This window comes from Chiloscyllium plagiosum, unplaced genomic scaffold, assembly GCF_037043375.1.
Source record: "Chiloscyllium plagiosum isolate Xiang-an unplaced genomic scaffold, Cpla_swu_hap1 HiC_scaffold_15, whole genome shotgun sequence".
Lineage (NCBI taxonomy): Eukaryota > Metazoa > Chordata > Chondrichthyes > Orectolobiformes > Hemiscylliidae > Chiloscyllium > Chiloscyllium plagiosum.
This window is the reverse complement of record NW_028270153.1, coordinates 40,891,829-40,917,172: the sequence shown is the minus strand read 5'-3', so window position 1 is coordinate 40,917,172 and position 25,344 is coordinate 40,891,829. Positions and strand designations below refer to the sequence as shown.

General features: G+C 41.5%; 1 long non-coding RNA gene across 2 annotated transcripts in view; it reads right to left on the bottom strand.

Moving 5' to 3' along the window:
* The window catches only part of LOC122560078 (uncharacterized), a 37,149-nt gene extending 14,694 nt beyond the window's left edge, over positions 1-22,455 (bottom strand). For both annotated transcript variants that reach the window (XR_015759479.1, XR_015759480.1), the window contains exons 1-2: positions 22,405-22,455; positions 641-848 (exon numbers count right to left, since the gene is read on the bottom strand). This is a non-coding gene — a long non-coding RNA (uncharacterized LOC122560078). The remainder of the gene's footprint in view (positions 1-640; positions 849-22,404) is intronic.
* Between the last annotated feature and the right edge of the window lie 2,889 nt (positions 22,456-25,344).

Below are 25,344 nucleotides of genomic sequence, written 5' to 3'. Positions count from 1 at the left end.
ATTTGGAGACGCCAGTGTTGGACTGGGGCGGATGAGGTGGATGAAGGAGCAGCGGTCCGAAAGCTAGTGCTTCCAAATAAACCTGTAAGACTATAGCCTGGTATCGTGTGATTTTTACAAATCAAAGCCACACTGAAAGCAGTTAGCAAAGTTAGTGACTCTCTTGCAAAGCTCTAAGTATTAATTCCAAACTGCCTGAAGTCAATAAACCAACAATTTTGCACTAACTGTGTGAGCATCTCTGTAATAGTGGAGGGAGGGTCAGTGCCCCAGAATAGGTGTGATGCAAAAATTGGGACCCTGTACAAGAACTGGGGCCATTGCAATGACTACAACAACTTTCAAGACATTGCCCTGCTGAGAATCAGGGGAAAAATATGTGCCTGTGTTGCACTTGTCAAACTGCAGTTCTTGGCTGAATATATCTGTCCAGTACCTCAGTGAGATTTCAGAACAAGAAGATCCACAATTGACATGATTTTCTCAGTCTGGCAGCTGCAAGAGAAACGACATGAATGAAGGAGACCCACCACGCCCCCACACACACACCCCATATATGTTGCTTTCAATGATCTCACAAAAGGTACTTGATCATGTGAACAGATGTAGTTTATTTAAAGTAGTGGAGAAAACTGGCTACCTTCCAAAGCTGCTCAATATGATTTTCTTTTTCTAGGATGACCTAATGAATTTGATCAGATCTGCAATGAGGTCAAATGGTTTGTGTTCAGGCATTCACACTTTTTGGCATCTTCTTGACTTTGCTTTTGTTATATTCCTTCAGTTCACCTCCTGAAATTGTCTTCTCATATATCAGAATTGATGGAAAGCTATTCAACCTTGATTGCCTGAAATCCAAAACAAAAGTGCAACAGGTCCTCATCAAAGAGTATCTCTACACTGACAATGTCACAGTAATATTCCATACCAAGGAACATCCTCAGTAACACACTCTTTCAAGCTTGTATAGAATTTGGTTTGTGTTTCATTGGAAATCTCAGCAAGACCAGGACAGAAATAGTTGCATAAAAGCAAGGCAGTTAATTGAAATGGCCAGCAACTGGGAGATCAGAGCCATTGCTATGGATGGAGTGGAGATGTTGTGCAAATCAGTCTCCCAGTCTATGTATGGTCTCATCAATATAAAGGAGACTGAATTGTGAGCAATGGGTGCAGTAAACTAGATTGAAAGAAGGACAAATGAAACGTTGCTTCACCTGGAAAATGTGTTTGAGGCCTTGGAGAGTGAGAAGGGAGGAGGTGAATGGGTAAGTTATTGTCTGGGAAGGTGCCATTTGGGCGTGAGGAAGCGTTAGAAGTGATGGGGGAGTGGACCAGGATATCATGGAGGAAACTTTATATGGTTAATAATGACTCCTTAAGGACCCAATTTGGTGGAGGTATTTAAGGTCATGCATGGTATCGCTATCTGTGATGAAGTGTACATTTTATTATTGTTTCAGAGTTTAGGTTTTAACGTGAGAGAACAATGTAAGCTCTAAGGTTAAATTACATTTATATATTGTGTGTTAAGAAAATAAAGACGTGATTTTTAGTTTCAGATTTTAAATTTCTTCGGTGAATGTTGTTGAGGGTGTTTGGAAATTTGTTTTGTTAAATGCCTTTCAAATAAAACTTTAAATCCTTGAGATACACAGTTCAGTGCATGACGGATAGAAAGAGGAGAGGAGAGAACATAAACTGCTGTTTCCTAGAGACAGGAGTTCAATAATATAGATAGTCAAAACATTACAGAAGAAATCAGACACTGAGCAGGTTAATTCAGAGAGAAAAGGTACCTACTAGTAGAAGTGCTGTCATTAACAGTATCTGAGCAGTCTGAGCTGAATAAAGTCCATTCAGGAGTCAGTAAGACAAAAGCTATAGAAGTAAATGGCTGTTGAGGTGTCATCATGTAAGGCTGTTTAAGTCATGTGTTTAGAGAATGATATTAAATAGCAAGTGAGCTAAGTTATTTACTTGATCAAGAGTCTCAGGAAGAGACATTTCTGAAAAGCAAATCATCGAGTGAAAGCAGAATTTTGTCAAAAACAAACCAATTAAAGTGGCACCAGCTGAAGAAAGAGATTAACATGGAGACAGGACTCCACATCCACTCAGGTCTCAGTGTCTGTAAGGTTGTTGCTAGCATAAAAGCAGTGCATGTTTCTTTCTGTTATTTGTACTAAAACTGATTAAAATAACTATTGCATGATGTAACATAGTTCATGTTTTTTCTTTCGTGGAACAATATTTTTTGTTCTTGGGGGTGGCACGGTGGCTCAGTGGTTAGCATTGCTGCCTCATAGTGCCAGGGACCTGGGTTCAATTCCCACATTGGGTGACTGTCTGTGCGGAGTTTGCACACTCTCCCCGTGTCTGCATGGATTTCCTCCAGACGCTCCAATTTCCTCCCACAATCCAAAGATGTGCAGATCAGGTGAAGTGGCCATGCTAAATTACCCATAGTGTTAGATGCATTAGTCAGAGAGAAATGGGTCTGGATAGGTTACTCTTTCGAGGGTCGGTGTGGATTTGTTGGGCCAAATTATCTGTTTCTATACTGTAGGAAATCTAATCTACATTGGTGGCCTCCTGTGAATATGTTCAGTGATTGAACACCATGGTGAACAAAAACAAAATAAAATCTATGGTCTACAAGACAAGTCTGGCTTTGGGATCTGACTTGTTCATGAATATTATTAGCAGAGATCATAACGTACCCACAGTATAATTCCAGTAGAGGAGGGAAAGCAGCAGGGTTCTGATACACCACCAACCTGTTCTCATTAAGTTACCTTCCCACTCATGTCTGGAACTGGAAGATCCCATTCTCTGAGTAACATCTCATAAAAGATCCACTATGTAAACAAAATGTAGAGATATCCAGACCAGATTGTCTTCCTACATCATTCTTTGATTCAAACTGTTCTCATTTTACTACCAGCTGCGACTACTGTCCCTCCAAATATCCTCATTACCTTTTGCTAACTTCCCATATAAATTCAAATGTAAATTAGCAGATCATACAAGTCAGGTACAGAAAAGCTGCATTTTTGAAACCTCTAGTGGCAAAATGTATGGCGAATTAATTTATTTATGCACTCACCAAATTATATCAATTCTGAAATAGAGCAATGAATTCACAATATATTTGATTTTGGTTGTCAGTGCATTGGGACAATTTTGGATAGTTGGCCATTATATGTCCCCAATCTGATTTTCACACCTACTGAAGCTTCTGATATTGTATAATCTACTTTGTATTTTCTGCCAAAGCCAAAATGGCATGACATATCACAATGATAGCCAGCTTCATATGCCCATGCTCTCAATGGCTGTATAAATCTGTAGAAAATTAAACATTTGCACATTATTGCAGTGTTGGAGAGCAGCCATGCCTAATTCTCAAGAGATTTTATGTATTTTCAGGAGCTCTGCATGGCTCAGTGTTCATAAATCAGTCAGTCTTCCAAAGACTTGGTTACATCATGTCTCCAACTCTCTATCCAATAACCACTTTCCAAGATGAGAATTTTTTATTGCTTAGCAACCAAATATTTTAAAAGATTCTTCTAATGAGACATAACTTAGCTGTGAATACCACAGTGGAAAAATCCCCCAAAGCATCTATGCAACAGACTAAATGTAGACTGCGATCATAGAAACATAGTCAGACAATACTGAACATACTCTGCAAGCCAGGTATTATTGGTGGAGAAAACTAAAAAAAATGTACATTTTACCCAAACTGCAAGGCATAATATATAAACCATACTTAATGATGGATTTTAGACAATCTAATGCAGAAAGGAAATGTACAATAAATGGCAGATGCCTTAATGGTATCAGCATAGAAGGGAGCTGGGCATACACATCCAGAGCTTCCTGAAAGTGGCAATGCAAGTGAACTGGGTAGTCAAGAAGACTTGCCTTCATCAGTCAGAGCTTAGAGTATAAACGTTGGCAAGTCATGTTGAACTGAATAGAGCTTTAGTTAGGTCACATTTTGAATATTGTTACAGTTCTTATCATCACACTACAAGAAGGATGGAGTGCTTTGGAGCAGGTACTGAAATGATTTACTAGGATGTTGCCTTGTTTGGAGGATATTAGATACAAGGAGAGATTGGACGAATTTGGCTTATTTTCATTTGAACGTTGAAGACTGAGGGTTGACCTGACAAAAGTTTATAAAATTATGTCAGGCTGGATAGGATGGATAGTTGGAGCCTTTTCCCAGTTTAGAAATGTCAATTCAGGGGACATAAGGTAAAAGGGGGTAAGTTTAAAAGAAGATCGAAGAGGCAAGTCTTTTATACAGAGGGTGGCAAGTGCTTGGAATGCACTGCCAGAGGAGGTGGTGGAGGCAGACACAATAGCAACATTTAAGAGGCACCTTAACATATATGTGAATATTTAGGGCATAGAGAGATTCAGACCACATAGAGGCAAAAGGTTTTTAATTTAGAAAGGTATCATGTGCCAGTGCAGTCTAGGTGAGCCATAGACCCTGTTTCTGTAACCAAAAGAAAAAATGCAGGAAAATCTCAGCAGGTCTGGCAGCATTTGTAAGGAGAGAAAAGAGCTGACATTTCAAGTCTAACTAGCCCTTTGTCAAAGCTGAAAAAAGGGAGAAATAGGGAGGTATTTATATTAGGCTGAGAGAAGGTGAGTCATGGTTCCAGAAGCAAAGGTAGCAATAAAGAGATGATAATGACAGTGCATAGAGATTATAGGGAGATTAGGAGCTGTGAATGACCAAGGCTGAAGCCAGTGCTGTGTGACAAAATATGTGGGGGATGGGGGGGATGGGTGAAGCAGAGGCAAAATGGAAAACAGGTGAGAAGGGTAGCAAAGGGGGAAGAGGAGAGGAAAAAGGTGATGAGAGAGTAGGGAGCAAGAGAAAGAGATTAGTGGTGCTGGAAGAGCACAACAGTTCAGGCAGCATCCAAGGAGCTTCGAAATCGAAAGCCCTTTTGCCCGAAACGTCGATTTCGAAGCTCCTTGGGTGCTGCCTGAACTGCTGTGCTCTTCCAGCACCACTAAGCCAGAATCTGGTTTCCAGCATCTGCAGTCATTGTTTTTACCTAGTAAGAGAAAGAGAGACAATCAAGAAATAAGAGATACAGAACAGCGAAAAAAAAATAAAAAAAGATAAATAAAATAAATGAAATAAAATTATGGAGCAGAATGAAAACAGAGGGGTAGAGATAGGATAATCATCTGAAGTTGTTGAATTCAATGTTGAGACAGGCAGGTTGTAACGTGTCTCGTTGGAAGATGAGATGCTGTTCCTCCAGTTTGCGTTGAGCTTCACTGGAACATTGCAGCAGGCCAAGGACAGACATGTGGGCATGGGAGCAGGATTGTGTGTTGAAGTGGCAAGCCACAGGAAGGTCCAGGACCTGATTGCGTACAGACCGAAGGTGCTCAGCAAAGCGATCACCCAGTCGGCGTTTTGTCTCTCCGATATAGAGGAGACCACATTGGGAGCAACGAATGCAATAGACCAAATTGAAAGAGGTACAAGTGAAATGCTGCTTAATCTGAAATGAGTATTTGGGGCCTTGGATGGTGAGCATGGAAGAGGTAAAGGGGCATGTGTTGCACCTTCTGCGATTGCATGGGAAGGTGCCGTGTGTGATGGGAGAGGTGTTAGGGGTGATGGGAAGGTGTCATGTGTGATGGGAGAGGTGTTAGGTTTGATGGGAAGGTGCCGTGTGTGATGGGAGAGGTGTTAGGTGTGATAGAGGAGTGGACTAGATTGTCCCAGAGGGAACGAGTGCAGACAGGGGGAGGGAAGGGAAGATGTGTTTAGTGGTGGCATCGTGTTGGAGTTGGCGAAAATGGCGGAGGATTATTCTTTGCATGTGAAGGCTGGTGGGGTGAAAGTGAGAACAAGAGGGACCCTATCCTTGTTCTGGGCAGGGAGGGAGGGGGTGAGGGTCGTGGCCCGGGAGATGGACCGCATGCTGTCGAGAGCCCTGTCAACTGTAGGTGGGAAGCCATGGTTGGAGAAGAAGGAGTACATATTAAGAGCACCACTTTGGAAAGTAGCCTCATTGGAACAAATGCGGCGGAGACGAAGGAGTTGAGAGAAAGGGATAGAGTCCTTACAGGACGTAGGGTGAGAACAGCTGTAGTCCAGATAGCTGTGGGAGTCAGTGGGCTTGTAATGGATATTAGTGGATCGACTATTGCCAGAAATGGAGACAGAAAGGTCAAGGAAAGGAAGGCAAGTGTCGGAGATGGACCAGGTAAAGGTGATGGAGGTATGGAAACTGGAAGCGAAGTTTATGAATTTTTCTAGGTCAGGACGAGAGCATGAAGCCGCACCGAAATAGTCATCGATGTACCGATAAAGCAGTTGTAGGAGGAGGGGACCCAGGTAGGCCTGGAACAAGAAATGTTCCACATACCCCATGAAAAGACAGGCATTGCTAGGACCCATGCGGGTACCCATTGCTACACCTTTGATTTGGAGAAAATAGGATGAGTTGGAGGAGAAGTTGTTGAGAGAGAGAACAAGTTCAGCCAAGCGGAGGAGAATGGTAGTGGATGGAGATTGTTCGGGCCTCTTTTCGAGAAAGAAGCGAAGAGCTTTCAAGTCGTCTTGGTGTGGGATGGAGATGTGAAGAGATTGCACATCCATGGTGAATAGAAGGTGGTTAGGGCCTGCGAATTGAAAGCTGTCAATGTGTCGCAGGGCAACAGAGGAATCCCGGATATAAGTGGGGAGGGAATGAACCAAAGGAGTAAGGATGGAGTCAAGGTAGGAGGAAATAGGCTCAGTGAGGCAGAAGTCTGTTTCTGTGTTCTACTGTTTTTCATACTTAAAAAGAAACCAAGCAAGGGGAATGGAATATACATACAGAAGAAGAAATAAATGGTTAAGTAGAAAACAGGAGATAGAAAAATGGTATAAATGATACAGGCATGAGAAATCATAAGCATGAAAAATGAATTCATTAGAATACTATTGTAATTTAATGAATTAACTTTTAATGTTATTGCATTGAGCACCTAAACCAATAATTTTATGTTCATATAAACTGGAATTATTTCTCCTGAGGCTCCACATAATCTCTGGGTTGCTGTTGATACCCCTGAGATCACCGCTCAGATTTATCTGCTGCTGGCTCTGTGTGGAAGCAAGCTACTATCTTGCCCTCTCACTTTGTGAGATATGATGAGGCACCAGCTCTCACTGGTGGCATTTTCGTGTGTGGCTTGGTCCTCCTGAGCTTTATCAAACAGGCACAGCAATCATTCTAACAAATTTATTTGGAGCACTGCTTAAAAATTACCTCATTCAGTCATTCAGCCATCTCAAGGCTGAAAGCTAAATGAGTTCAAAGCTGAATCCTGCATTTGATCTGGTGAGGTTCAACTCAGGATCTCACTGAATCTAATTCTCTTAAAGAAAATATATGTTGACTTCTACTTTACACACTGAAATAATGTGCAGGAAAAGACCTGCTAGTTAATCCAGCCATCTTAAACAGTTGTGATGCAATAAGCATCATAATAAATAAACTCCTCACTCAGCTAAATCCATAAAATCTCTTAGGACCAAACAACAACATAAAATAGATTTTAAAAGCCAAAAAATAATTCGAGAAAAAGGAAGTCAAGAAAATCCTCTCTGACTCCATAAGAAGATCAAAACTAGTCCAGATGATCACATTGCTCTGAGTTGCATAAGACAGCACCGATACCTTACAGAAGGAGATCTCTATCCCAGTCTGAAACAGATCCATCTCTTTCTTAAAGAATTCAATGAATCAGACTTTATTACAAAAATTTGCTATTAGAACCTTGCAATATCAAATCTACTTCTGCCTTTGCTACTTGCAAGCTGTAACCAGGTCCTTCCTAATATATCCCCTTAATGTAACTGACCAACATAAACACATCCAGGTCCTTCATTATTTTATGAATCTCAAAGAAATCACTTCAGGTCTATACTTCTCTAAAGTAATAGAAGCAATTCATTGGGTCATTTTGAATAATTAAACTGCTTTTGAACATGTGGAATGCCCTGCCAGAAGCAGTGGTGGACTCTCCCTCATTATGGGCATTTAAGCGGGCATTGGATAAGCATATGGAGGATAGTGGGCTAGTGTAGGTTAGGTGGGCTTGGATCGGCGCAACATCGAGGGCCGAAGGGCCTGTACTGCGCTGTATTCTTCTATGTTCTATTGTTCTATGTTCTAAGTAATAACATTGTTACTTTCCGTTAACGCTCTGCTTGATGTTTAATTTGTTATGCTGAAGAAGGGCTTATGCCCGAAACGTCGATTCTCCTGTTCCTTGGATGCTGCCTGACCTGCTGCGCTTTTCCAGCAACACATTTTCAGCTCTGATCTCCAGCATCTGCAGTCCTCACTTTCTCCTCGTTTATTTTGTTATGTCTAACAGGTAGTATATATCTACCTTTAAGAGACATGCTCATGATGTCATCATTATATCAAAGCACGTGACCCCTGATGGTATAAGGGTCTCAGTTTCCAACTTAATTGGGGCTCTTGAAGCATAAAACACTAATGGAAGCATTCTGCTGGTCATAATCGATTGGCTTAGTACTTTTCCAGACATGTGGGAAAATGCCTGCAACTGTAATGCATGATTAAACCAGGATCTGTAATAACCATCTATTGAATCTATCAGTACCATGTTACACATATTTAATTTTTATGTTGTTGGAGCTACTTATGTTGTACTTCATAAAGTTCAAATACCTCACTGGATGAAAAAACTCAAAACACAGAATCACATCATTAACCAAAGCCTCAACATCATTCACGATATGAGAAAGCCAAACTGAAAATAACATTCTAACAAAGATCTTGTACAAGCACAAAATGGTTTGCTTTGCTTAAAAGTGAATCATTCAATGAATACAAAGCTTCCTGACATTGGTTGTACAGTGTTGCACTGTCAGAGATGCTGTCATTTGTTTACCCTCTCAGGTAAATGTCAAAGATCCTTAATCCTTGGTTTAAAATAGAACAGGCACCAGTTAATAACATTATAAAAAGAATCTGATAAAATAATTAAATAGCTAATTAAAACAGATTAAGGATAGCAGGACAAATAATATGTCATGGCAGCAGCATGTGGGAACTCCTGGTTGTCAATATAATCCAAGTTAAACATATCTGCAGTAGGCATTTGTGACTAGAGGAGCTTTAGTCCAGAGCTTATGAGCTGGAGGCCAAGCTGATCTGCGATGCAACTTGAGAAAATTTCTTCCGATTTGGTCATTGGTCAGGGACAAGTGAGAGAGATTACAAGCGAGGCACAGTTATCCTCAGCCTTTACAGCAGCATTGAGGTTCTTTCAGTTTGTTTCGATGAGAGTGAACCCTGAGGAGTGGATGAGTTAACTGATTATAGCACAATGGCACAGGAAGACATTCAACTGGGGAGGCACGTGGAAAAAGAAATGTGGTGGAATAGGGGATGGTGTATTAAAGGGAATTGGAATTGTTCTCCACAGCCAAAAGTGGAAGCCTAAATATCTCTGTTTCCTACCCAATGTCAGCGTTCAGGGTTTACTCAGGGCCCGAGAGAATCTTATGGGAGAGGTAAGATGCATTCATTGCGATCTATGTAGGCACCAACAACACAGGCAGAACACAGAAGAGTTTCTGCAGAGGCAGTATGAGGAGCTAGGCATCAAATTAAGAAGTAGAACCTCAAAGGTAATAATCTCTAAATGCCAAAATCCCTGAGATAAGTGCAAGTAAAATTAAAAAAAAAATAATTTCTGACTCGAAGGCTGGTGCAAGAGAAGTAACTTCTGGATTAAGACCAATGTTGGGGAAAATGGGAGTTGTCGAATTGGGGCTATTTACAGCTGAACTACTCAGGAACTAGTGTCCTATTGAGCTACATAACTAGGGAAGTAAAGAGTTTAAGTTAAATATTGGGAGATACGGATCAAATTTGGGAAGATATTGTAAGTCAAAGAGGTAAGATAGAAATGCATTAATATGGAAGAAGATAGACTGCGACAGGTAGGAATGAAGAGTATAAATCTCAGAATAAATCAACAGATAAAGTTAAGGTTACAAAAATAATAGAAGGACAAAACTAAAGGTCTGTATCTAACTTGGAACAAAACAGATGAACTGATGACACAAAAGAGAAATAAATAAACATGATCTTATAGCCGTTACATAGACATGGTGGCAGGATGTCAGATTGGGAGCTAGGTTTTGAGGGGTACAGAACTTTTACGAAGAACAGAAAGGGGATTGGAGATGGCAGCGACCATTAGGTCTGCTTTGCTGTGCTCTGCACTGGAATCCAGACAAAGTAGGGCAGTCACCCTCCCTTTACTACGTAATGTGCTGGGAATAACCATTTCTTGACCCCGAGAACTATCTAGTATTAGTTTGAAATTGTTAAGAAAATGACCAAAGGGAAAAGAGCACGAGGATCGCATCAGGTTGGGACACCCCCTGCAACAACGGACACACCTGTGGCCGCAGCGTCGGCCTCCCCAACTACCCCAGGGCTCTTACCCGCAGAGTGGAGCATGATCTTGGAGTTTGTGAAACTCCGAAAGAAGATTGGTTTTTCATCAGGAAAGGTTTTTGCCCGAAATGTCGATTTTCCTGCTCCTCAGATGCTGCCTGATCTGCTGTGATTTTTCAGCACCACTCTAACTTTGATTCGTTACCACTTGTTAGGAAGTAATGTTTTGAAGGACATTGAGCAGCTATGCAGAACCTGGACTCAAGAATTGGGAATGGAAATCTCTTCAGAGATGTGGGAGGATATCTAGGAAAATGTTAGGAAGATCTCGATTTGCAATCGGACCAAGGTTATTCAACTGAAGGTACGCCATAGGGCTCACTTGGCACCGGAACGGCTTGTGAAATTCAAGACAAGAGTGTCCCCAATTTGGCCCAAGTGTAAAATGGATGTGGCACTCTTACTCATTGCCTATGGTCATGCCACAAGCTTCGCAGGTATTGGGATGCCATACCAAGGGTTTTGGAATAGGCGTTGGGAACTGAGGTTAAGTTGGATCCGGTATTCCTCCTTTTGGGTCTTCTAAATCTTCCCTCTTTGGATGTGCACGGGAAGAACATTCTAATGAGTTGGGTGTTGGAGAATCCCCCAGGATGTTCGAGCTGGCGTGGGTTACTTATGGAACACCTACTGGATTTCCTTATGAGTATGGTTAGCCAGAAAACGGAATTGTTTTACAGAATATGGTGGCCCTTTTTGAATTATATTGATGCAGACTTGTCAGCTATACTTATCAGGGCCTTTGTGTAGCCATGATAGTTGTGTCTGGTGATCTGGGGACCCCTGGGAGCGGAGGGCAGAGTCCTGAACAAATACGGGTTTGTTTACAATTGCTTCCGATGGTGGGGAGCTTCAGTGAGATTGTGCTGAGTGTAGTAATTTAATTGAATATAGTTTAAGTTACCTTGCTATAACTTGATTTAATTTTATTTTGTTTATTTATTTATTTTTCTTCTTCTTTTTCCTTGGTTATTTATTGAATTGTAGTTTTTGTAGAGGTTTTTATTTGCTTTTTTTGTGTTTCGGTAGTTTGTAGAGTAGAGTAGTAGTTTGTTTCCTATTATTGTTATTATATTATAAAGTTGTTACACTATTTTGTACTGGTTTTGTAATTTTGTAAAAAACTTTAAAAATTTTTCAATAGAAATATTTATTAAAAAAAGGACAGGAAAAGGTGGAGTTTTGGCTCTGTCAGTGATGTTTTTAAAACTGTAGAGTGGAATAACATAAGTTTAGGGAGTAGAAGCAGTAAGGTAGAAATAATGGGATTTTCTCAGAAAGGCAGGGCAATAATCATGCAGACTTTAATCGAGGCAGAGACAGGAAAAATCACTTTGGTAAAAGGAGCAGAGAAGAGGTTTTCATAGATTCTTTGACCAACAGATTCTGGAACTGGCTAGACAACAAGCTATACAGACTTGGCATTGTACAGTAGGATTGATAAATGATCTCAGACTGAAGACACCTCTAGGACATAGTGATCATAATATGACTGAATTACATTTTGAGTTTGATGGAGAAAGGAGTGAGTCCAAGACAAGTATTTTAAATTTAAAGGCAATTATGAGTTCGTGAAAGCAGAGTTGGCAAAAAGGAACTGGTCAATTAGGTTAAGGGATAGGTCAAAAGACATACAACAACAACAAAGTTATTTCAGAATGCCTGGAATCGATACACTGTAACGAGAAAGAATAATTCCAAGGGGAGGACCTACCGTCTGTAATTAACCAAAATAGTAACAAACTTAATAAATGCATATGGTTATGCAAAGATTGATTCAGATCAGAAGAATGGACAGAATATTAAAATAAAAGTGACTAAAAATGAATAAAGAAGAGAACAGGAGAAAGCTAACTAGAAATATTAAAGTTTCTACAGATGTTTGAAAAAACAGGAAAAGAGTTAACAAGTTGAACATTGGTTCAGTTGGAAGTAAATTTGGGGAATTATAAAGGAAAATAGGAAATGGCTGATGAATCAAACAGGGTCTTTTGCACGATCTTCACTGTAGGAAATATAAGCAATTAGATGTAAATCAAAAAATGGAAAGGAAGGAGGGAGGAACTAAAGAAAACTACAATCTCTAAGGAAGTTTACTGAACAAATTGTTGATGCTGTGGGCTGACATGTCCTTGTATCCTGATGGGTGGGGGTGGCATTGGTCAGTGGTCAGCACTGCTGCTTCACCGTTTGTTTGATTCCACCCTTCGGTGACTGTGTGGAGTTTGCACATTCTCCCTGTGTCTGCGTGAGCTTCCTCCGGGTGCTCTGCTTTCCACCCACAGATCTGCAGGTTAGGTTGATTGGCTATGTCAAATTGCCCATAGTATGCAGGGATGTTTATTGATGTGAATAGGGTTGTCACGAACAGACTTAATGAAGAAATCCAGCAGGCCACCAGACAGACAGTAGCACCAACACTAAGCAGAAAGAAAGAACACCCTCAACACACAGGAAAGGAAAGCCCTGAAAGGACTGAGAAAAGACAGAAATATTGTAATCCTACTGGCAGATAAAGGGCGCATGACCGTCATCCTGAACAAAACACTACATTGAAAAAGCAAACACACGACTCGCACATACTGACACCTACCAACAGGTGGCAATGGAACAGACTCCACAGCTAAAAAACTATTTTACAGCAGAAATGAAGACAATCCACAAGACAGGTGAAATTAACAAGACAGACCTCCAAAGAATGAAACATAAAGGATCCACACACCCCATTTCTATGGTTTACCAAAGTTTCACAAACCAGGGCCCCCCTTCAGACCCATAGTCTCACTTCCCAATACACCAGCATACAGACTAGCAAAGGAACTTCAAAGCAAACTGAAATACCTGGTAGCAGACTCAGACCATTCCATCCACTCCACCCAGGAATTCCTGAACATCATCAAAGACACCAAAAATGATGGGGTTATGGTATGACTGCCTTATTCACATCAATAAATATTATCCTGGCCAAAGAAACATTGGCCTGCTACTAGATGAACCAAGGTCACAAACACCTGACAGCACCAACTCCATCAGCAAGGATAGCACCCCCAAGCTAGGAGACCTATGCCTCACTACCCACTTCACCTTCAAAGACAAGACCTATAAACAAATCAATGGGACACCCATGGGATTATCAATATCAGGATCCTTAGCAGAAGCAGTAATGCAGAGGTTAGAATGAACAGCCCTCCCCACAATCCAACCCAAGCTTTGGGTCCGCTATATGGCTGACACCATTGTCATCACGAATAGGAACAAATTAAAGGAAACCTATTATTAACAACATCCTTACCAGTGTAAAGTTCACCAAAAAGGAAGAGAACAACAACAAACTCCCCTTCTTAGATGTCACAGTAGAATGTACAGCCAATGGAGAGCTGCAGACCAAGTGTCTACAGGAAGGCAACACACACAGACCACATTTTAACTCCAGGAGCAATCATCCAAACACCCACAAATGGAGCTGCATCAGGACATTATTTAAATGAGCCACAACACACTGCAGCACCCAGGAACCATGAGAAGCTGAAGAAAAACACCTTTATAATGTAGTTAAGAACAACGGGTACCAGATAAGCACAGTCTGCCAATTCTTAAACAACAAACCTAAACAAGAAGACACAACAAATCCCAGAGACTCTAGCCATACTCCCATTCATTAAGGACATCTTGGAGATGACAACCAGATTACTTTAGCACCTTGGAATCATGGTAGCCCACAAGCCTGCCTCACACTGAAACAGCTACTGATGAATCTAAAAGACTAACAACCATCAGAATACTTGTCATATACAAAATACCCAGAAAACTATCCACCAGGATACATGAGTACCAATTAGCCACCAAAAGACGTGACCAACTATCACTGGTATCCATACGTACAGATGAAGAAGGACACCAGTTCAACTGGGACAATATATCCATCCTAGGACAGGCTAAACAAAGACATAAAACATAGAAAAGTACAGCACAGTACAGGCCCTTTGGCCCACGATGTTGTGCCAAGGATTAATCCTAATCTAAAAATAATGTACACTCCCCTCAATTCACTGCTGTCCCTGTGCATCTCCAGCAGTCACTTAAATGTCCCTAATGACTCTGCTTTCCCCACCACCACTGGCAAAGCATCCCATGCGCTCACAACTCTCTGTGTAAAGACCCTACCTCTGATGTCTCCTCTAAACCTTCCTTCTAACACCGTAAAACTATGACCCCTCATGGCAGTCAATCCTACCTTGGGGAAAAGTCTCTGGCTATCAACTCTATCCATGCCTCTCATTACCTTGTACACTTCGATCAGGCCACCTCTCTTCCTCCTTCTCTCCAGAGAGAAAAGTCTGAGCTCAGTAAACCTCTCCTCATAAGACAAGCCCTCCAGTCCAGGCGGCATCCTGTTAAACCTCCTTTGCACCCTCTCTAAAGCCTCCGCATCTTGCCTATAATAAGACAACCAGAACCGGACACAATATTCCAAGTGTGGTCACACCAGGGTTTTGTAGAGCTGTAGCAAAACCTCGCAGCTCTTAAACTCGATTTCCCTGTTAATTAAAACCTAAACACAATATGCTTTCTTAACAACCCTATCCACTTGAGTGGCAACTTTGAGGGATCAATGCACTTGAGCACCAAGATCCTGCTGTTCCTCCACACAGCCAAGAATCCTATCTTTAATCCTATATACAGCATTCAAGTTCAACCTTCCAAAATGCATCTCTTCAAATTTATCCAGGTTGAACTCCATCTGCCAATTCTCAGCCCAGCTCTGCACACTGTCAATGTCATCCTGCAGCCTGCAATAGCCCTAGATACTATCAATGGCACCTCCAACCTTTTGTCATCGGCAAACTTACTAATTCACCCCTCAACCTCCTCATCCAAGTCATTTATAAAAACAACAAAGAGCAGAGGCCCAAGAACAGAGCACTGTGGGATGCCACTCACCACTGACCACCAGACAGAATACTTTCCATCTACAACCACTCTCTGCCTTCTGTCAGCCAACCAATTCTGAATCCACACAGCCAAATCTCCCTATATCCCATACCTCCTGACTTTATAAATGAACCTGATCAAATGCCTTGCTGAAGTTCACATACACCACATCCATTGCTTGAACTTTGTCAACTTGACTCATCACCTCCTCAAAGAACTCAATAAGATTTATGAGGCATGACCAGCCCCTCATAAAGCTATGCTGACTCCTTTAATCACACTATGCTTTTCCAAATAGTTATAAATCCTAATCCTCAGAATTCATTCCAAAACCTTGCTGACCACAGACATAAAACTGACTGACCTATATTTGCCTGGGATTTCCCTACTCCCCTTCTTGAAAAGAGGAACATTTGCCTCCCTCTAATCCTCCAGCATGACTCCCGTGGAGAGTGAGCAAGCAAAGATCTTTGTCAGCGGCTTAGCAGCCTCCTTTCTCACCTTCTGAGCAACCTAGGATAAATCCGGTCTGGCTCTGGGGACTTACCAATTTTAATGTTTACCAAAATTTCCAGCACATCAACTTCATCAATCTCAATCTGTTCAAGCTTGTTTCCCCACTCCTCAAAGTTCTCATTCACTACAAGGTCCCTTCCCTTTGTGAAAACTGAAGCAAAAAACTCATTTAGGGCTTCCCCTATCTGCTCAGACTCCATGCACAAGTTCCCTACATTATCCCTGACTGGCCCTACCTTCTCCCTGATTATTCTCTTATTCCTCACATATGAGTAAAATGCCTTTGAGTTCTCCCTAATCCTTCCTGCCAAATCTATCTCATGCCCCTCCTAGATCTCCTCAGACCGTTTTGAGATCCTTCCTAGCAAGCCTGTAATCTTCTAAAGCTGTACTAAACCCTTGCTTCCTCCACCTTACATAAGCTACTTTCTTCCTTTTGATGAGAAGTTCCTCTGTTCTTGTCATCCAAGGCTCCTTAATCTTACCTCTTCCTGTCTGTCTCAGAGGAACAAATTTATGCATCACTCGCAACAACTGCTCTTTAAACAGTCTCTACATGTCTGTTGTGCCCTTTCTGCAGAACAATTGCTCCTAATCTGTACTTCCCAACTCCTGTCTGATAGTGCCGTCACTGACACCAAAGTGTTCTCCCACCACGAGATCTGACACCTGTCCTGGCTCATTGCCAGGCACCAAATCCAAAATGGCCTCTCCCCTCATCGGTCTGTCTACATACTGAGCAAAGAAACTCTCCTGAATACACATGACTAAAACGGCTCCATCCAAACCATCTGCACTAGGGAGGTTTCAATCAATATTGGGAAAGTTAAAGTCACCCATAACAACAACCCTGCTACATCTGCACTTATCCAAAATCTGCCGGCCTATGAGTTCTTTGATCTCCCTACTGCTATTAGCGGGTCTGTAGAAAACTCCCAATGAGATGACTGCTCCCTTGTTTCTCCTAACTTCCACCCATACTGACTCAGTAGACAAACCTTCCTCAATAACCTTCATTTCTGTAGCTGTGGTGCACTCTCCCATTAGCAATGTTGCACTCCCTCCTCTTTCTCCCCCCTCCCTTTTTTTAAAAAATGTTCTAAACCCTGGAACATCTTGCAACCAAATCCTGCCCCTGTGAAATTCACATTTCCACTATGGCTTCAACATCATAGTCCCAAGTACTGATCCATGCTCTAAGTTCATCTCTCTTATTTTTGACACTCGAGTTAAAGCAGACATACTTTAACCAATCTCTTTGTTCCATCACATGAAAAACCTTCCCGACAGATACACTACATCCTGTCACTGCCTCATGGGAAACTACCCCACATCTCCCCCCGCCCACCCCTCCCCCCTCGCTCACATGTGTAACTCTGGTTCCCACTCCCCTGCTAAACTAGTTTAAACCCTCCCGAACCACTCAAGCAAATCTCCCACCCAGGACATTTGAGCCCCTCCAGTTCGTGTGCAACATGTCCTTATGTACAGGTCCCACCTTCCCCAGAAGGCATTCCAATGGTCTAAGGATCTGAAGCCCTCCCTCCAGCTACGTGTTAAGAAGCACTCACTGTTCCTTACCTCACTGTCTCGTGGCACAGGTACCAAACCTGAGATCATTACCCTACCAGTCCTGATCTTCAGCTTCCATTCCAGCTATCTGTAGTCACTTTTCAGATCCTCAATCCCTTTCCTAGCTATGTCATTGGTGCCAATATGTACCACAATTTATGGCCGCTCACTCTCCCCCTTCAGAATCCTGCAAGCCTAATCTGCGACATCCCGGACTCTGGGACCTGGGAGACAACATACCTTCCAGGACTCCTGTTTCTGACCACAAAATCTCCTGTAAAATCCATCTAACTACTGTGTCCCCTACCACTAGCGCTTCTCTATTCTCCCCCTTTCCCTTCTGAGCCTCAGTGCCAGATACCTGACAACTATGGCTTTCCCCTGTTAGGCCGTCCCCACTAGCAGTATCCAAAATGGTATATTTATTGATGAGGGAAATAGATTGCACCCACTTAAAAAGCAATCACCTATCTTCCCAGCAGGCTCTGCTTTTTCCACTCTCTGCTCCTGCCACCTGAACTCAAAAAATAAGCATGTACGGGAATTCCTAGAGGGCTGCCATTCCATCAACAAATACATCAATTTGGTCCCCATTACCAACCCCTCAGATAAAGAAACGGAAGTGATATCATATACCACAACAGACCAAGACACATAAATAGAAAGTGGGACAGAACACGAGCGCTTCATCATGTCACCTAGGATGGTGATGTAATGTCTGAGAACAAAGCCACCATCTCAGCAAGCAAACATACAACCGGAACGTCAAAAGTTATTGTGGAAGATAAAAGCTCCTGGTGTAGGAAATAACATAATGGCATAGGTTGAAGATTATCTGGCTAACTAGAAACAGACAGTAAGCATAAATGCGTTATTTTACATTGGTAGGATGCAATAAGTGATGTGGCACAGGTTCCCTGGTTCAATGAAGAGTGCACAAGGGCATACCAGGAGCAGCACTAAGCATTCCTGAAGATGAGCTATCAACCTGGTGAAGCCACCAAATAGGACCACGTGCATGCTAAACAACATAAGCAGAAGTGATAGACAGAACTAGGCAATCCCATAAACAATGGATCACATCTAAGCTCTGCAGTCCTACCACATCCAGTCATGAATGTGGTGGATGATTAAACAACTCATTGGAGGAGGAGGAGGCTCCAAAATATCCCCATCAAAGATGGGAGAGCCCAGCACATCAGCGCAAAAGATAAGGCTGAAGCTATCCTGCAGACTACGTTGTGTGCAGCCTTGAGCGACTGTCTGTGTGGAGTTTGCACATTCTCCCAGTGACTGAGTGGGTTTCCTCTGGGTGCTCCGGTTTCCTTCCACATTCCAAAGATGTGCAGGTCAGGTGAATTGGTCATACTAAATTGTCCATAGTTCTTAGGTGCATTGGTCGGGGGGGGAGGTGGGGGTGGGTTAATCTTCGGAGGGTCGGTGTGGACTTGTGGGGCCGAATGGCCTGTTTCCACACTGTGGGTAATTTAATTGAATCTATCACAGCAACTTTCAGCCAGACGTGCCAAATGGATGATCCAGCTTGGCCTCCTCCACTGGGCCCCAGCATTACAGATCCCAGTCTTCAGCCAATTCAATTCACTCCATCAAGAAAGGATTGGAGGCACTGGATACTGCAAAAGCTACAGACCCTGAACAACATTCCAGCACAGGTACTGAAGACCTGTGCTCCAGAACTTGCTGGTCCCTAGCCAAGCTGTTTCAGTTACAACACTGGCACGTACTGATAATGTGGAAAATTGCCCAAGTATGTCCTGTACATAAAAAGCAAGACAAACCCAACTCAGCCAGTTACCGCTCCAACAGTCTACTCTTGATCATCAGTCAGGTGATAGAAAGTGTCATCAACAGTGTATGAAGCAACACCTGTTCGGCAATAACTTGTTCAGTGACGCCCAGTTTGGGTTCCTCCTAAGCCACTCAGCTCCTGACCTCATTACAGCTTTGATTCAAACATGGACAAAAGAGCTGAATTCCAGAGGTTAGAGTGACAGCCCTTGACATCAAAGCTGCATTCCACCAAGTGTGACATCAAGGAACCCTAGCAAAACTCGAATCCATGGGTATCACGGGGGGAAACTCTCTAATGGTTAGAGTCACACCAGACACATAGGAAGATGGTCATAGTTGGTCTCTGCAGGAGTTCCTCAGTGTAGTGTCCTAGGCGCAATACCTTCCCTCCAACATCAGTACATAAGTGGGGATGTTTGCTGATGATTCCACAATGTTTGGCACCATTTGCAACTCCTCGGATACTGAAGAAGTCCATGTTCAAATGCAACAAGGTCTGGACAATATCCAAGCTTGGGTTGACAAGGGGCAAGTAACATCACACCACACAAATGCCAGGCTATGACCATGACCAATAAAAGAATGCCTAACTACCACCCCTTGACATTCAATAGTGTTACCATCACTGAATTCCCCCACTATAAATATCCTGGGAGCTTTCATTGATCAGAATCTCAACTGGACTCACCCCATAAATGCAGTGGCTACAAGAGCAAAATACTGCGGCGAGCAACTCACCTCCTGAATCCCCAAATCCTGTTCACCATCTAGAAGGCACAAGTCAGGAGTGTGATGGAGTATTTCCCACTTGCCTGGATGAGTGCAGCTTCAACAACACTCGACAGGCTTGATACCATCTAGGACAAACCAGCCCTCTTGTTTGGCACTGCATCCACAAACATCCCCTCCCTCCACCACCGATGCTCAGTAGCAGCAGTGTGTACTATCCACAAGATGTACTACAGCAATTCACTTAAGATCCTCAGACAGCACCTTCCAAACCCATGACTACTTCCATCTAGAAGAACTAGGGCAGCGGATATATGGGAACACTACCTTCAAGTTCCCCCTCCAAGCCAATCACCTGTGGAAATATATTGCTGCTCCTTCACTAACGCTGGGTCAAAATCTTGGAATTCCATCCCTAATGGCATTGTGGTCAAACCACAGCAGATGGTCTGCAGTGGATCAAGAGAGGAGCTCACCACCACCTTTTCAAGGGCAACTAAGTACAGGCAATAAGTACTGACCAGCCAGCAATGATCACCTCCCACAAAATTAATAATAATAAAAAGATATCATGGCTGGGGCCTCAACCTTTTACATAAATAACTTGGATGATGGAATGGCTATCATTGCAAAAATTGTTAATGTCACAAAGATGGGTAGGAACAAAGTCATGAAGAGTACATGTGGAGGCTACAAAGAGAAATAAATAGATTAAGTGAATGGGCAAAAATGTGGCATGTGGAGCACATTAAAAATGTGGAAAATGAGACTGTCCATTTTAACTGGAAGAATGTAAAAGAAGAATATTATTTAAAGGGTGAAAGAGTACTGCATTCAAAAGTGCAGAGGGATCGGAGTTTCCTAGTGTATGAATCACAAAAGATTCATATAAGACCATAAGGCATAGGAGCAGAAAAGATGTCACTCAGCCCATTAAACCTGTTCCGCCATTCAATCATGGCTGATATGCCAGGTACAACAAGTAATTAAAGAAGCTAATAGAATGCAATTATTCATTACAAGGGAAATTAAATACACAAAAATCAGTGCTAGACTTTAGTTATATATGGTACAGGATAGGCCACATCTGGACATACTGTATACAGCATTTGTCACATCATTTGATGGAACATGTAAATGAATTGAAATCAGTTCAAAGGTTTACGAGACTAATACCTGGTCTGGCAGATTGTTTTATGAGGAGAGGTTGGTCAAGCTAGGCTTGTATTTGCTGGAGCTTAAAAGAGTAAAAGGTGACTTAAATGAACCACAGAAGATCCTGAGGGTCTAGACAGCATGGACATGAATTGTGAGAGAATCTCGGATGAATGGTAAACCCTTATTTTTAAACATTGACCAATTTAAAATGCAGATGATGAGATAGTTCTCTCAAGAGCACAATTTTGTGAAACACACTTCCTCAAAAGGCATTGTAAGCAGAGTCTCTGGATATTTTAAGGCAGAGGTGGATAGATTTTTGCAAGCAGGAATGTGGAGTTGAGATTATAATCAGATCAGACATGATTTTATTAAATGGCACAGTAGGCTTGAGGATCCAAATTGCCTATTCCTGCTTCTAACTCATTTGTTAATACATGTTCATACATATCTTACAACACTATTCAAAGAAAAGCGTGGTGGGGGGGGGGGGGGGGGGGGGGGAGAGAGGAACTCACTGGTGCCCTGGTCCATATTTATTCCTCAATAATCATCACAACAGCATATTATCTGATCAATATCACAATGCTGGCTGTGGTAGCTTGCTGTATTCAAATCGACGTCCACATATCCTGTGTTATAAAAGTGATTGTACTTCATTGGCTTTGAGGTGTCCTGTGATTATGAAAGATGTCACATAAATGCAAGCAATTCTTTCTTGAAGAGTCCTTTCCTTTTTATTCTGGCATTTCTTTTTGGTATGGTATTTTGTAGAAAGCAGACTCTTCATTCCTCAAGAGAAGTTTGTAACTTCACATACCAAAACTGAATTTTAGATTGGTCAGGTCCTGTTGGATTTAAATTTAGTTTAAGAGGTAATCTGAAAACTAAAGTTTATCAACCGTAGTCAAAATGAACGCATAGATCTGGGGAACATTCGCAGAACATAGGCTTAGACATTTTTCTAACTTTTTAAATAACTAATATAAATGTAATTTTGCAAGGTGATTAATCAACTTTAAACATTGAGAATTTATGCAAGACAGCCAAGAAAGAATTTTCATTATGAAGCATCATAAAGAAATATTATATATATATATATATATATACATACATACACACTTGATAGATAACTCACAACACACATTTCAGCACTGTATCAACAGCTGGGATCAATGGCTAATCTCCAACCTCAAACCCATTTGAGAAGGGTCTCAAGAGATTATGTTGTGTCTCTGTATAAAGCCCAAGCTTCACAAACTGTTTGGCTAACAGGCAATGCCCCTATTGTTAGGGTAATGGCACAATTTTTAATGAGTCATTGGCAGTGAGTAATCATTCCTTAATTAACTTCATAACTTTAATGGAACCTTACAAATGGGTTAGATCAACACGGTTATATATTTACCTTTGGTAACAAATTAAAATGCTGCAGTGACAATAATAACAAATCAAATGTTATTTTCCAATAGCAGGAGGTTATATAACCTGTTGAGGTTTGGACTGCTGACTTCATTTAATAGGAATGTTGAGTGCAAAGCCTTCTTTTGTAAAATCTGAATAGGCTGTCAGTTCACACACAATCCAGTTGAGTGAAAAAAATTATATTAAATAGTTGTCAGTTCATATTTGCTGATCCATTTGATATTTCACGTACATGTCAGAAATAAATTATTTCAATTTGTGATTCCAACCACCTAAACAGTAGTTTGCATCAGCTGTGACTCTTGCTCTAAAAATCAGCAAGATGTAGGTTCACACCCTAATGCAGAGATCTGAGCATGAAATCTGGCTATTGTATTATAAAAACAAGAGACTGGCAGACTATTAGTGATGTTGCCTTTAAGAGGAGACTTTAAACTTCGATCCATTTGCTCCGTCAAATAGATGTAAAAGATTCCATAGTCTTATTTCAAAAAGCAGCTGGGCCATTTTCCCTGGATAACATTTATCCTACAACTGGCAACTAAAACAGATCCAGTTAATACTCATCAGGTCAAACAGCATCTGTGATAGGAAACTAAGCTTAACTGCATTTAATACAGTGGACAGGGTACCCACCAGATAGGGAGCCAACTAGACTACATTGCCTCCTTTATAAAAGTCCTGCTATACTGTAGGCTTTACCCCCCCAGTCACATAATCACCAGAAATCCTTCACTTCTGACAGATACTATCCAAAGGTAGACAGTATCACCGGTGCAATGGCAGCAGTCAATAACGCACACATATGTGAGGGACCCAAACTACAAGCAAGGGTCGGATTGAGGCGCTCAGTGACGACTTACTGGCTGGGATGCACAGATGAAAGTGCAAGGAGGATTGCTACCAACAGGTCCCTTCTTTTCCCCGCACTGGGTCCCTCATTTAGACGCAGAGAACTCAGCATCACAGAACATCCCCCAGTAGCTGACAAGCGGATATAGGATAGACATGAGGTAGGGTCATGACCAAATGCAATTTTCTCATCACAGCTGCCCTAATCCCAACTCCAAAACAACCAGAGATAACTCCCTGAATTGTAAGAGTGAATAAAACCATAGAAAATTAAAATGGCAGTGGTCAAAATCTTAATTATGCTTATGGCCTAAACAGAGGAGTTTAGCAATCATCCAAATGGCATTTGATTGCCAATGTAGCCATGTTCATATAATCAGCAACTGAGAGTCAGTCCCCAGGATGCAACCAGATTCCATTCTTGAGACTGCTTGCAAGTTAATTTGTATTACAAGTCAGAACACAATACAGAACAATACTAGACTGTCATAAGTACTGGATACATTCGTGTCAAAGATCTTTAAAATTACAAACCTGTACAAAATATTTGACACGAATGTAAGTTACACATTTGTAAATCAGGAATTTTCTGTACCAAGCTGAAAGATGATACAAATTGTTGTTTATCTGGAAGGATTACTTGTGCCTTTGACATTGGAAGAGGAATGGGCATTTGTTGCATCATCTGCACATGTGGGACATTGTGCAGGTTTCAGGTACAATGGAGTAATGGACTACAGTTCTGTAAATGATGCATTTGGAATTCTGAAATGAACAAGTGTTTAATAGGGGCATTTCACAGGAGCTGGCACTGTACAAGGAATTTAACGTGATGCAAGGCTGAGGTTAGAAGTACAGGAAATGGCTAAATACACCATAGTCAACCCATAGCTAAAGGATGAATCAATTGGAAAGGAAGGCAGGCATAGCAGAAGCACAAATCTGGAAGTTTGCATCTAGTCTGATGATGCTGCAGACAAATTTGGAGGGAAAAAAATAATCCCATAAAGCAAGTTGGGTAGGAGTCAGTCCAATCAAGGAGCCATTATTTATAGGTTCACAGATTATCCTAGAATTAGAGTTAAAAATGGGAGAGTTAGAAATTAACCAGCAACATGGGTTGAAATTGAAAGCAAAATTGATCTAATTCATGAAATTCGATTAACAGCAGGAAGCAGCACTATAGTCAATATACTAGATCAAAATGGAAAAAAAGGGAAAAGAGTGGAATAAAAAGTTTCAGATCCCACACAAAAAACAGGCACAACTAGGACTAATAGGTGTTTTCAAAACATCTTTAATTTGTGATAAAGAGGTGAAAGGTATTCAAACATAAAGAGTTCAGATAGGCAGAGAAGGATGGTAATGAGTCAAGATTATTTGGGTGTTTCAAAGATGAAGTTGGTGGTGATCTGTACACCTTCATGGTGAATGAACATGTAAAGCAAGTGGTCACCCATAGTGAAAGGAAGACTAGGAAACCAAAAGTTTTGCAGGACATTGGAAGGGAGATAGTGGCAGATTTCTTGCCTTTAAACTCAAGTAGTAACTAGCATTTTTGGTGCAATTTATACTTTCATCTTAAAACAGTTGACTTCAAGAAACATTCCCGTTGGAAAACTCAGCTCAGGTGGCAATTTTCCTTCTACTTTCCATGTTGTTCATAAAGGGAGTTAAATTCTGAGACACCGACTTTTCTCCCAAGAATGTCTGTAACCATCGAGGGGACTGCTGCAAAAATGTTTTATGAACAACTAAATATCTGCAATACATCTTGCACGAGAAGTAGTGGTAATATAGT